At 42.6% G+C, this 13421-nt stretch overlaps 1 protein-coding gene across 1 annotated transcript in view; it reads right to left on the bottom strand.

The window, feature by feature from the left end:
* Positions 1 to 12486, bottom strand: part of LOC137129914 (cortexin-3) — a 32531-nt gene extending 20045 nt beyond the window's left edge. The window contains exons 1-2 of the mRNA XM_067509359.1: positions 12118 to 12486; positions 11940 to 12027 (exon numbers count right to left, since the gene is read on the bottom strand). The gene's annotated coding sequence lies outside the window, so the exon portion shown is untranslated. The remainder of the gene's footprint in view (positions 1 to 11939; positions 12028 to 12117) is intronic.
* Between the last annotated feature and the right edge of the window lie 935 nt (positions 12487 to 13421).

The following is a 13421-nucleotide window of genomic DNA, read 5'->3' as shown; positions in this document are numbered from 1 at the left end:
TCAAAGTGATGAAGCTGGATTCATTCGTAATTCTGAAATACTCACCATCCCATGTGTCATCGTTTGCCGTTTCATTTACAATGTGAAATAGGTTTTAAATGATTTGTAAATAATTGCATTCATAAATGCATTAATGTCCTTATTTATTATTTTACCATTTACACATAAAAAAAAAAAAACAATAACTCTAAAAAGATAAGAGGACAAAGACATTCACGCATCCAGTTGCAGAACAAAGATACTAAAGGCAGCGTTTGCAATTTCTTGGTTTTCAGCACAAATAGATTTGGTTTTCACAAAACTCCCGAATATCTATAAGGACGCTATTGCTGTCCTTTCAGGTCTTTATTGGACACACCCATTAAACATAGAAAGTGTAACAAGTAACGGCAGCACTACGGCGACATGCGATCGATCCCTATGTGAAAATGAGCACAGATGAAGGTGAAGCTGTGTGTATTCAGGTTCTACATCCTCTGCTACAACCACAGTAGGTTTGTAAATCAAAATATATAGATTTATTTTTGGACACGTTTTAAATTGGCTAAATAAAAAGTAATGTGCTACTTTTTCCTTTAGACAAAGCTTTCGCCCGTAGATGCCCCAACGTCCCCAGTAAGCCTAAAATAGAAGAAAGGCTCACTACCAGTCAAGACTTCAGATCTTTAAGGACATTGCATTGTCCTTAAAGATGTCGTTTTCACTATAAATGCAATTTATGGTGAAAAGGAGTTTGGTGTCGATTATTTCCTCAGCCAATTGTTTGGTCATAATGCAAAGTTGCAGCACATCCAAAGTCTGGTACTTTTCAAATCATTGTGAAAGACTCAAGGAAACTGAATCAACTATACTAGTCTGACTAAAGCTTTGCAAACCAGTTCAACTCTGGTGTCAAAAGTAGGGATGCTGTATTAATGCACGTCCTTCAAACTGATTTGATAGGAAACGATTAAAAAGGAGGATTTTTGAGTGTTGCTTTAGCAGAAAAGACTCCATGTGAACTTCCTGCACCACCTCTCAGTGCTCACACGGTGTCAGTACGTAGCTTCAAATCTGCTGCTGGAGAAGCATTGGCCTCCAAGCAGCATCTTTCAAATGAGACATCCAGTGTGTCTGAGGAATTAATGACTGTGGTAAAACACCGGTTGGGATGCGATGGGAGTCGGGGGAAGGGGGTCATTACAAATTGATAGTAGGCTGTAGACTGGGACAGCCGGACCAACTGGACAAGTAAAGTGCTAAAGTGACAGTCTGGAAGAATTGTGAGCACTTCACCTTCAGGACACATGGAAAAATCAAATGTACACTACATGTTGACCCCATTCACACATGCAAAACCGCCCAAACCCACCAGCTTTGTGTTTTGGGTATATTGCATAATTTCTGCCCCCTTGAGCAGGAATGATCACACGGATTCTTCTTCAACTCCCGCAGTCATGAAAGGGCTCAATGCCTTTTCCTTCATTTAGTTGTTTACTGTGCAAATGGAAGGGATCAGAAACCCTCCGAAGACCACGATCAGTTCTCGGCCACTCGGAGGCTAATTAGCTAAATTAACTAACCTTCTGATTGGCACAGCGAGATTCTGTTGTGTCACATCATTTAAATTAATGAGGCAAGTTGATTAGAAGCCTGAACTTCTGGAATGGGCCTGAACTGGGGCAATTGTCTCACTGCACCGTGATGAATACGCCTAATTTTCTTTCAGGGGTTATGCTGTGTGCTGCATGGTTGACCTTGATTTGGTGGCGGTGGTTTGAATCTCGTTGCTGGTGATAAATATGCAGGAACACTAGGTTTCGACTTTGTTACACAGACAGGGTAGGTCAGAATGACATTTTGCAATCCTGTCAATCAGAGAGCTAGATTTTTTTTAATTATTTTTTTTTTTGCCACTGCTGTGACATTATAATTAACCTAATTGATTTCATGTCTGTTCAGGAAGTGCATCTCATTCAAAATCTGAAAACTGAGTGCCATTAAAAGATTTTCTCTGGCAGGACTGACGAAAAAAAAAAATTGGCAAATACTATATCTGTCACTAGCAAGTGGGTAAAAAGTACAAAAAAGATGCTTGTTTACTTGCCTAAAACCATTTTAGACATTACAGTGTTCATTATAATGAGCTTAAATTGGTGTAATAGTGTAGAAAAATGTCCAAAACATGTCTGGCTTTCAACTGGAAGCTCTGATCAGAGACCATTTAGTGTGTGTATGTTTAGATTTTAGTGAACTCTCATGGCCCTTTCATTTGGGTTTGGTTTCGTGCACATTAGCTGTATCTTTAATAGTACTTCTGATAGTCGGTCTGTGATTTTACGCATTTCCACTCAGCAGGAAACAGGCATATTGTTATATTTCAGATATTTTAGAGCTTCAGTCCTGTTACCACATCCCTGGTCTACAGCTTCCTCCAACACGTCAGCCCAACTGGTTTTGGATCCACTGTCTTTCACTGCACTCAACCAAACCCTTCGTCCTGCTGTCGGGAAGTTGTCTGGAAGTTGTTTTACTTAAACTGCACTGATGCTGCATTATGCAATTATGGCTGCTTGTACAAGCTCAGGGAAACGGTCAACGCAACTTACACCATGGCAGCACCTAGTATTTAAACACACAAGGTTGCCAAGGGGTGGCTGGGTTGGTTCACAAAGCAAAGGAGCTTCCTGCAGCCGTCTGAACTTTGTACATGAGCCCAAGCGTGGTAATGAAAACATCTGCTCACTTACAGTGGGTAGTAAATTACCGTTAAAGTTACCCTCCAGTTTGCACAAGTGGGTTGGAAGTTAGGATTTTTGCATTAATAATAATAACATTTAGAAAATGTGGTAATGTGTGAGAGGAGTTAATGGTAAAAACTGTAAAGCCGATTTAATTGGTTTTGGAAAATATCTGGGCAAAAAAGTATGATGGTGCTTCCTTAAAGCTACAGGCACCGGCTACATTTTTAGCAAAAGAGTAAGAAAAGGCAAATACACTAATTAGCAATAGAACAATCTTTTGTTTGGCTGAGGAGGAAGAAGAAACAAGGCCAACTTTGAGAAATTAAATTACAATGACAAGCAAGGATATTTGGACAAACTGATAAATGCACGAATAGTCCTCCAATCGTCTCCTCTACTGACCTACTGAACACAGCCTCCACCTCAGCATCAGGACAGGTGGGGGGTCCTCAAAACATGGTGTGCAAAAAAAAAAGAATGTGATGCACGAACGGTTTCTGGCCAACGTTAGATTTCTGTAAACTCAGTCCAGTGATCCCACTTTAGCTCTGGTGTCGCCTGCGTTTTCATTTTAGCTGCAAAATGAGCCACTTGCTTTACCAGCTATTCCCCAACTATATGTGTCTGCTGCTGCTGCAAGGCAGGCAATGTACTGTCCAGTGGATTTCTCAGACCTTTGTTTGCCAAAAACTGCACAGACACAGCCAGAAAACAGGCTTCAAAACACTGAAGTGAGATGCTAAAATCGAGTGGCAAAATGAAATGATAAATATCTGTGAAAGGCCTTTCATGCATGCAAGCATTTCACTGATTGATCCACGTATACATTGATTATTAAGCTTTAACTGGTGAATATACGTGAATATATAGGGAGCGTACGCCAACTGTGCCACTTGAACACAAGCTACAGGAATGATCACATATTCATAAACCGCTTTTCATCTCTTCCCCATGTGATGGCAACATGACTCATGTGTGTTGATTCACCGAACAAGAAAACAAATGGGTGTCGAAGGGAGAAATCAATGAGGTGAGTCTTTCAGATCAATCCTGCGGTTGCGCTCCTCACTTCCATTTTCTCCACACACACACACAAACACACACACACACACTCCACAGGACCCCAAACTCATTTAGGGTGACAAAGACTAAAGACGCTACCGCCTGCACAGAGAACTCCACATTCCTTACAACTGTCATCTCTTCAATCTCACCCTGACAGTAATGATCCCGAGATGCTGCCATTTTAAGACATGCAATTTAAAGAAAAAAATGGAGGAGGAGAAGCAATATCTCGGTGACGAGAGGAGCGAGGGAGACTGGCAGAGAGTGGGGGGAGGGTTGCTGTGATTCATTAGTTCAATAGGAGCACTGCTGTTCCAGGACTAATTGAGAATCAGCTTGAGCCACGGGCGGGTCGTCCTCAGAGCTGCTGTCGTCAGCACGACAGGTGGGCGGCCGAGGTGAAGTTTGCAAAAAGGATCCATATGGGGTTCGGATGCATTTACTGTAACAAGAGGCAGCTCATTCTGACTGAGAGGTTCAACGTCTGCATCCGGCTTCCAAATTTGATGACACATCATCTGAGAAAAGCTTGTGACTACATGTTGAGTTATTGGGTTGCCCCAAATCATTTTTACTGAAATAGATAGAAACTATGAATCTTCAACACGTCCACATTGGTCTTATTTTTACATTTGCTTTGATTTATTTAGCCGCGATGCTGGAAAAGATGGATTATTAAACCTCACCTGTTCTAAAACCGGTTGTACCTTATACATCAACCCTGTTATGTTGTTGCTTTTGGTCAAATGCATTTCGAGAGAAATATACATCAGTGGCAACACAGGGAGCTGCTGTGGATGATGCTGGACACACGACTGTGACACCAGGCTGTAACTGAAGGCCTCTGACTTCCCTGTATTAAATTATCTCTCTACGTTTAGCTGATGACATCACTTGGATTAGGTCGTCCCATTGCTCACACGATGAAGTAATCGTTTTCAACCTGCTTTTCCAGAGCTCTTCCAGATGACATGTCCTTCTCACAGTCGGACACTTTTGCAACAAGCACCAAAAGCAGCGCTAAGTTCCAATAACATTTCTTCGCCTGATTCTTGCCATCTACGCTCTGTAAAGTCAGTGCAGCATCAAGGTTTGTATTAGTCTCTCGGGGACGCAGACAACATATTTCTTGCTGACATGCAAGTCACATAAACAATTAACTTATGACCTGCAGAGTAATCATCTTTGCAAAGACCGCTTTCAGGGAGAAAACTGAAAGAGACAATTTTCTTCCCCCTGGAAGGAAGGCGGCGGAAGCTAGCCTGTAATCTCCACTCTGTGATTAGAAAAGGAGTTGAGAGGGAAATGATGGGTTTATTGGAGTAGCTATAACCTCAATATTGTCAAATGTAAGAGTGTGATCACGATGCAAAAGAAGAAAAGTCTGACTGTAATAATTGATCGGGGGAACTGTGACAGCTAAATGATTTGGTGAATTATAGGCGAGTAATAAACACTGGACCGGTAATACGGATTGTACTGCACTTATTTCTTTAGACTCTGTTGTCAGCGCAGTAATTATTCCGAGTTTATGTCTTCGACTTGCATTGTGGCGTCACGGCAACAGTGTTATCAGCGCAGCAACGACAAAATGAAAATGAAAAACAATCAGCATCTTATCAAAGGTGAGTTAAAAATCCATCCAAAGTCACTTCGGCTCAGGTCAAACCTTTGCAAGCTGCTCGTTTAACACAAAGTAAAAGTATTGTTACTTTACACTTTCCGGGCTGAAGTTTCCATTACGAACGATTTTCACTTTGTTCACAGGTCAAATTGCTGTGTTTGTCGTTTTAGCTCCACGTGATGAGCTCCTCTGCACTCGCAGGCTTTTAACAATGCGTCTCTGACAAACACCCTAATTGGCCCTAAAAGAGGAATCTCACCTCATCTGGTCTTCACGTTTTCCCGAGCGCGAGCAGCTGCCGGATATCATTCGCCAACGTCTGTCCCCTCGTACACGAAAACCCCTCAAGTTTGGGGTCCTTTTCCGTATTTGTTCAGGATTAGTGTCACACTCCGTTACTGCTTCAACAAGCCACACTGTAGTTATCTTGTTATCCTGCAGATAATTTACTTGTATTGTGACTTTGTGTGTGTGTGTGTGTGTGGCTCTTTGGTGTTAACGGAGCACAAATAGGACAACTAGGGAATAAACTCATCAGAGTCACATGAAGTCTTCTCACAGTATTAGTTTGATTAGTTTGCCTCCTTAATTAGGGTTTTTAAACAGGTTTGCCCTAAAAATCGTGTTTGCACATCACGGGCACGTACATAAACCATAAGTTGTTATCTTTCTTCTAGTCAACGGCTCTTCGGTGGCAGATGCAGCCACACAAGCTATCATCCGACTGTCCGCTCACACGAGTGAAAACTGTTTTCACGATGTTGAAACACCCTGAGCTTTGGGGAAAGTTGATCCAGCGGCATCAGTGTCGGCTCATCGATTGTGTCTCCTTTGTCCAATAGAGAGAGAGAGACAGAAAATGAGGAGCCTTGTGTTTTGTGGGATGATGCCTTCGAGGAACACACTAAAAAGTGCTGCCCAAGACAGAGCACTTATACATGTTATAAATATTTAATTCACTTCTAGACTTCAATGCTGCAGTTGGTCTGGCAGGACAGATTTGGGCAGACTGAGCTGTGGGTGACGATTATTGACGGAAGCGCTCACAACCGGTCCTGCTGGGGAATTTTCAGCTGGCTCCAACAGAACAGAGACGGAGTCCGGGTCTGTAGATGGGTGGTGGGGGTGGTGAGGTGAGACGAAGTGAAGTGGGGTGAGATGTCCTTGTAAGAACAGGTGCGGGGCTGAACAGGTTGTGGCAGGGGTGAGGGAGCGTGAGCACAGATGAGCCCGCGTGTGAAATCAGAGTCCTTATGAAACGGACAAGCACAGGTGGGTTCTTGTCTCTGGGTGAAAGTGTCTGAACTGCTGAGTCGAGACCTCTGTCTTGCCCGACTGCTCTGGATTGAACCAGTATTGCGCGCACACACACACGCGCACACACACACACACACCCGGCACTGTAGCACTGGGGGTGTGTCAGGCACCAGGCCACGAATGCCACACGTGCCAAACATGCCAACCATAGCACAAACCTGCCTACTGACTACAAATCCAGGCCACTATGCAGCAATGCAAACACAGCTCAGTTGTTAGATGTATTTTTCTTTTTATAAATAAAATCGCTCTATTTTTGTTGTGTGCAGGTGCCACAATCTGTTCGGACGTTTTTCTGTACAAAAAATGAAACGTGGGCTCCTGATTTGTAGTTCGGCTTCGCGGGCCTGGTGGCTCAGTGGTGGAGCATTGGGTTGGGATGCAGAAGGGTTGGAATGCCACCCCACCAGGTGTGGCGCCCACCTTGGTGCCGGCCCCGCGCCGGGAGGGTTGCAGCAGGAAGGGCCTCCGGCGTAAAAACTCCCCTGAGGGGGACGAGCCCAAAGCCGTTGATCTATTGTAGTTCAATTTGGCAGCAGTTGGGGTTTTATGTGCTGAGGTTTTGAGATTATCATGGCACCAGTTTTAAAAAATGTAACAGCTCCAGGAACAGTGTTCCAGTTATGTCGGTTCCCACTGGAACTACATTCAAGATGCCAAGTGATTTCCTTTATTTACCTGTTGGCTGCATTTTCAGGTTCTGTCACGACGTGATAAAAGGACATGGGAAGACGTACTCAATATCAGAAACAGGGAAAAGCGACGTAAATTGGTTATGTAATTCAGACCCCAGTTAATTACCGTTTGTATCATTGTGTCAAACCGAAGCACTCAGTTAAACAGTAGTGGAGGTTTGGCAGGCTTCTCTGCTGACCTCTCCCCTTCTTATTTCCTGGGAAATGAAATGACACCAACAGCTTTGAGGAGACTGACGGGAAAACACAAAACGTCCTCGGGGGAAAATCCAATTTGGGAAAATGAAATGTCATCAGTGAGGTATGAAAACAGGCTTTTTGAATTGTTTTCTAAAAGCCTCAGAAGAATGTGGCTTTAAATATTAATTCGGGAACATTCAATATTGATTCGTAAATGTGCAACAACCAAAGCACAGTTTAAGTTAGTGACAAATGAAAAAACTCATCTAATCTGCTTTATCAGGACTGTGTGAGTGTGGTTTTATTGGAACCGGCTGACACTGCTGGCAAACCATCGCACAAATGTTGTTCACAGAAAGCAGCTGATTTTTTTGTTTTGTGTTTTAAGGGACTTATCAGTCGGCCGGACGGCTTTACTCGCTTTGTTTGAATCCTCTTTCCATGTGTTTATTGGTAAAGTACAGTTATCTTTGGTAGCTTACAGTATATTGAAGCCAACCCTGACTCCTGCAAACGCAATTCCATTTTATTACCAAAGGTAATAAGTTGTTCATTGTCTTCCAATTCTGTGAATTTACACAACTGGCATTTTCATTAAGAGGACGTGAGACCAAAGAAGGTGGTTGGGGATGTATAAAGTACTGGACTGTCAAGCCCACGATCCAAGATTAAGTCTCGACTCCTGTGTCTGGTTAGGCCCTTTAAGACTCGGTTTTTAAAGGCTGTAAAACATTTTTTGCGTAAACTGATACGTTGCATTTTCCTTCTTCTGACCCTAAAGAGCTGCTGTAATCACCCAAACACAACCATAAAATGCTTTGACAACAACATAGTCAGACGAACATTAACCTATTTACATATTGGCAACTAGCCATTTGCATTGGATGTCAACATATTGTTATTATGTTCACAGGAAACATAACGTGGGCGACATTACGTTTCTTCGGGAAATGTCATCGCACTTGCGGTTCAGGTCTATAGGAACATCATTTTGAGGAGACAGGGTTGACTGAAGCATGTGCGCTAACCGTACTACTGAGGCCCGAGTGGGTTATCACCTTGGAAAAGTAGAATTCAGGGCAGAGCCACTGTATTGGATTGTACTACATTGCACAGGTGGTCGTAATGTTATGCCTGGTTGCTGTACGCTTCTATACGACGGAACTGCAGTTGCTGATAAAATGTCACCTCTGCCAAAATATTTGATCTTGCAGTCACTGGTGAGTAACCAGTTTTTGAACCACACGTTATTAGAATTGTTACTGTTTGTTTTCCTGGTTCTCTTTCTGAACGTAACCACACATGGAACTCTGGAGTTTAACTTGGATCTGTCGTATCTCAGTCCTGCTCTTTGTTCTCCTTTCATACATGTCCTCTTTCATTCAGAAATACTTTGCTTTGCAACTCGTTCTACTTCGTGCAATCACAAATACTATTTAGTTGCTTGGGAATATAATTTTTAGGAAGGAGTGTTGTACTTATGCTGGTTAAACTCAGATGCTTTGTAGTTGATTAGTAAAATGAAAATCCTTCAGAAGTGCGCTACCAGAATTTTATGTGCGGTTACAACATTCACCCACTCGTTGACAGTCCTGAGTCAGATATGGTTATTCCGCCAAGACACTTCCGTTTGCATGCTAGTTATTTCTTCCTCTCTTTGAGAGCTGCTGATGTGAGATGGTCGCGTAAACTAATCAAGACCATAGGAGTTGATGCTATGCAACGTGTTTTCACTACAGCACTTTTTGTGATCCACGTGTTACGGTTTCTAAAGATGCACTAAAGATGAGGCTGATGAGAATGTCAACAGTTTGCAGGCATTTGTAAGAAAACTAAAGACAAGGAATCAAATTTGTGTTTTATCAAGTGTGATTCACCAAACTATATAAAAATCGCAACAGTAAGCTCATGTTTTCAAGCAGAGACGGGTGTGTTTGGACATCAGCTGGCAAAAACTTTGTTTACATTCGCACATAATGTGCATGAGGGGCACTTATTCATCTCTCCCCCATCGTACGCTTCCTGATCTAACGGCACAATTGAGCAAGCTGTGGATTGAGGCCAGCAGCTCTCTACAGCGTATTTATTAAACCCATCTTATTCTGTAAGATGGGTTTAATCTTACAGAGCGCGAGGGAAACTAAACATGCCGCAGCACATGTCGCTTTACACATAGACTCAGAGAAGCATGATACTGGGGGGAAAAGAGCTGATATTAAAGAAGTGGAACTTAAATTGTGGTGCAGCAGAAGATGGAAATGGAAAAGCAATAAAAAGGACCAGGGTCCAAAAAACATAGCACAGAGTCTCCAGATCCGCCATAAAATGTGCTGACAAATGTGTGGTGTGTTAAACTAAATGTTTGTAAAATGGTTGTCCTGGCTGAGGGAGGCGGAGCAGGAGGCGCTGGGATGTAGGTCAGCTCCGAATCCAAGCTGAGCTGTGCCGTGACTCAGTGAAACTAACGACACTGTTAAAACTAACAAGCACAGTGGTTTAATCAGCTCTTTCTGAAACTCCTGCCCTACAGTAGCCAGACGTTCTGTTTTTTTTTTTTTTAACTGTATATCCACTCTGGCTCAGTCGACTCCGTTCAATCAGTCGGGAAGAATTTCATAAGGCCCGAGCTCTGTGGCGTTCCTGGCAGCCCAGGCATCGTATAACAGCTGTAATTTCTCCTCTCATTTTCCTCAGCATAAAAAGGCTCTTTCATGGAAATGCTTATGAAAAGGCAGCAGCGGCGTATCAGACTGAGAAATGTAATAATTTTCACTGAAGCCATTTTTGGGGGGGAAAAAAAGGAGTTGGTATTTGGCTCAGTGGGAGGGTGGGGAGGAGGGGAGGCAGAGGGCGGACGTTGTGCGTGTGTGTGTGTGTGTGTTGCTGCAAACGCAACGTGTGTTTTCTCCACTCGTGTCTATATCGGCGCTTTAAAGTCTCTAAATGTGCTGTGGTTTGTGGTCTACAAGTCGTCCCCGAAGCCTCCGGGCGAGCGGCCAACGTGGGCCTGCAGTTAAAACAAACAGCACAGACACAGTGGAGTGAGGAGTTATGAGGGTTTCTGCAGGAGCACTTTCCTTGTCTTATGAAATAGCTGCACCCCTCTATTTATATCTGACTGGGAACGAGATTGAGACTAACCTGCTTTCTTTGGTCGTATTTCCGCGCAAATATTGGGACGACCTCCTAAAAATGCTGCGGCTCGCAAATCATCGTTTAACCCCACTTAGAGGGATGAATGAGCGAAATTAAAAGGGGAACAAACTGTTTAACCGAGGGGCATTTAGCCCGTTAATTTACTGTCTGTGTATCTGTACCAGCCTTAATGAGCCCTTCCAAATTGCATCATGGCTGTCATTTTGCGTTGTGTACAGCTTGTTGCTATGCAGATTTCACCTTTTTACGTCTAATTATTCCAATTCTGCATTCATGCACACACGAGAACGTAATGCTTGGAAAAGTATCGCTACCCCAACACAGAGGTACTTCGGCTACAAGTACAACTCCTGCATTCAAAATGTTAAGTATCAGCGGAGAGAATACTGATAGTACTGTCTCATTCACGTGAGTATGATAATATTGGATTAGAATTACTGCAACACTACTTTGATGACAATGTGTTTTGAATCTAATCATCAGAGTTACTTCACATACAGCTGCACAGCTTAGGAATTTAACACCAAGTATCTATTATGTGTAACTACTTATCCTGCTCAGGGTTGTGGGGGGCTGCTGCCCATCCCGGCTGAACGTCTCTCCGGTCCGTCTCGGGCACACACACAGTGCATTCACATGGACATAAGTAAGCAGGTTACAGGCGGCTTTCTCTCGAAATGTCTGTTTACCTGGTTTCTGCCATGTAAACAGGAAAGCTGGTTTCCTGAATCGTGGTAGGGAATTAGGTAGACCTGGTTTCCCCAGGTCGTTTTCTGCCAGACAACGCAGATTTCTTTGCCACATGTACCCGGTTGAACACACAGTGTCTCATAGAAGTCTACCTAACCTGCATGTGTTTGGACTGTAAGCGGAAACCGGAGGAAACCTACGCAATTACACCAGGAGAACATGCAAACCCCACACAGAAACGCCACAGCCAGCCAGCTTTCCAGCTGTGAGGTGGCGGCACCCACCACTCCACCACGGTGCTGCACTCAATAAAGTCTGGATTAGTGAATTTTGTTTAATTAATCTGATATTAGTACATAAGTTATCAAAGCTTCTTTTTTGCCTCAGAAATAATTGAATTTCTGTCGTTTTCTTGTGTCGCATGATGTTTGCAGGTGACAATGTGTTTTAATTAATAAATGAACCGTAGTGTGTTGCATCTTCACTCACCTTTACCTGAGGAAAAGATGTGTCGGTGAAGTCATCATTCCCACGTGGCGTTGAAGAGCTGGGAAATGAGCCTCAGGGTTTACAGTTCCTGTAAAGTTGGGTTAAATGCTGTTATGAGAGTTTGTGTTTATTCACTGACATTAGTGCAGTCGGTGTTGTAATGAATTATTAACATTACCTGCACCTGGCGGATCGGTTTTATGAAGACAAGTGGCTCGACTTTGGCTCCAGGTAGTGGAACATCCCGCTGGTTTGTAAGAGGCACTCTCCAAATACAAAAAGAAAGAAAGGCTTCTCTAAGCCACAACGCTGAGCTTCTTTCATTTATCATGTGTAGTGTTGTGTAGTATGATCCCAGCAGATCTGTAGAGATTCCACAGCGATTTGATCTGCGTCAATTGTGAGGATTTAACATCTTAAACGCACAAGCGTTCCTCATATCTTATCTTATAATCTTTTCATAGCTATATTTTATGAACTATAGTTTCAAGGAGCTGATAATACATCATAACCAATTTCATACTCATTTCATTTCCAACCATGCTGTATATAATTTATTGATATGTCAATAAACATGAAAAAAATCTTTTGAGATCATTTTTCTCTTTTTCTTTTTTTTGGATATTTGGTAAAACTTAACTTATGCTTAGAGCAAGGATTCTGCTGATTTATCCAAGGTGACATATTGTTAGGGAAACACTCATACATCAAATGGTTTGTCTTCTGCCTCATTTTAAATCGCCCCCAAGTTCCGTTTGACATACTAAGTGAGATATTTTTAGAAATGTAGTTATCTTACCCTGAAGTTCTGTAATCTTAGTCCCAGTAAACACACGCTCCTTTTCAAATGTACTTTGGTCCAGTAGAAGAAAAAGGAATAGAGTTAATGAAGGTTCCAAGTAAATCTGGTTTAATTAAAAGAGTATTTGCTGGACGGGTTTGAAGGCAAAGCTTTCATAATGCTCGACCCTGACGTTGTGACAGCAGCAGCTCCTCTAATTAAAAGAAGTAAATCTGCTCAATGGACATTTTTCAGTTCAAACAGTGGAAACTGGCCTGAGTGGACAGATTCTACTATCACGACAGGGCCAAGTCCTGATGTGAATACTGGACAGAGGACTTAAATGTTCTCCTTTTATATTGTCAAGAAATCCCCTAGAGACCAACAGGGGACAATAAAGTTATCTAACCATTTCTTGCTTATGCATCTAAATCCTGATGTTGTACAGAATATGAAACTGCACATTTGTGATTAAAGATTAACGTCTTCAACAGGAATCAGTGGACTTCAGTGCCACAGAGAAAAAGGGAAGGACGATGACATTATTTAGAGGACTTTGCTGTTTTGGGTCTTTTAGAAAAACAGAGCACTGTCTGCTGCTTGTCCTTTTAAGCAGACGACTTTTTTTCTTTGTCCTTTTCTGTGCATGCGTGAACTTTCCTTGTTGTTAAAGACATTTTACAGATTACAGATGTCAGTGG

This window comes from Channa argus, chromosome 7, assembly GCF_033026475.1.
Source record: "Channa argus isolate prfri chromosome 7, Channa argus male v1.0, whole genome shotgun sequence".
Taxonomy (NCBI): Eukaryota; Metazoa; Chordata; class Actinopteri; order Anabantiformes; family Channidae; genus Channa; species Channa argus.
The sequence above is the reverse complement of the archived record's forward strand: the minus strand, read 5'-3'. Positions and strand labels throughout refer to the sequence as shown.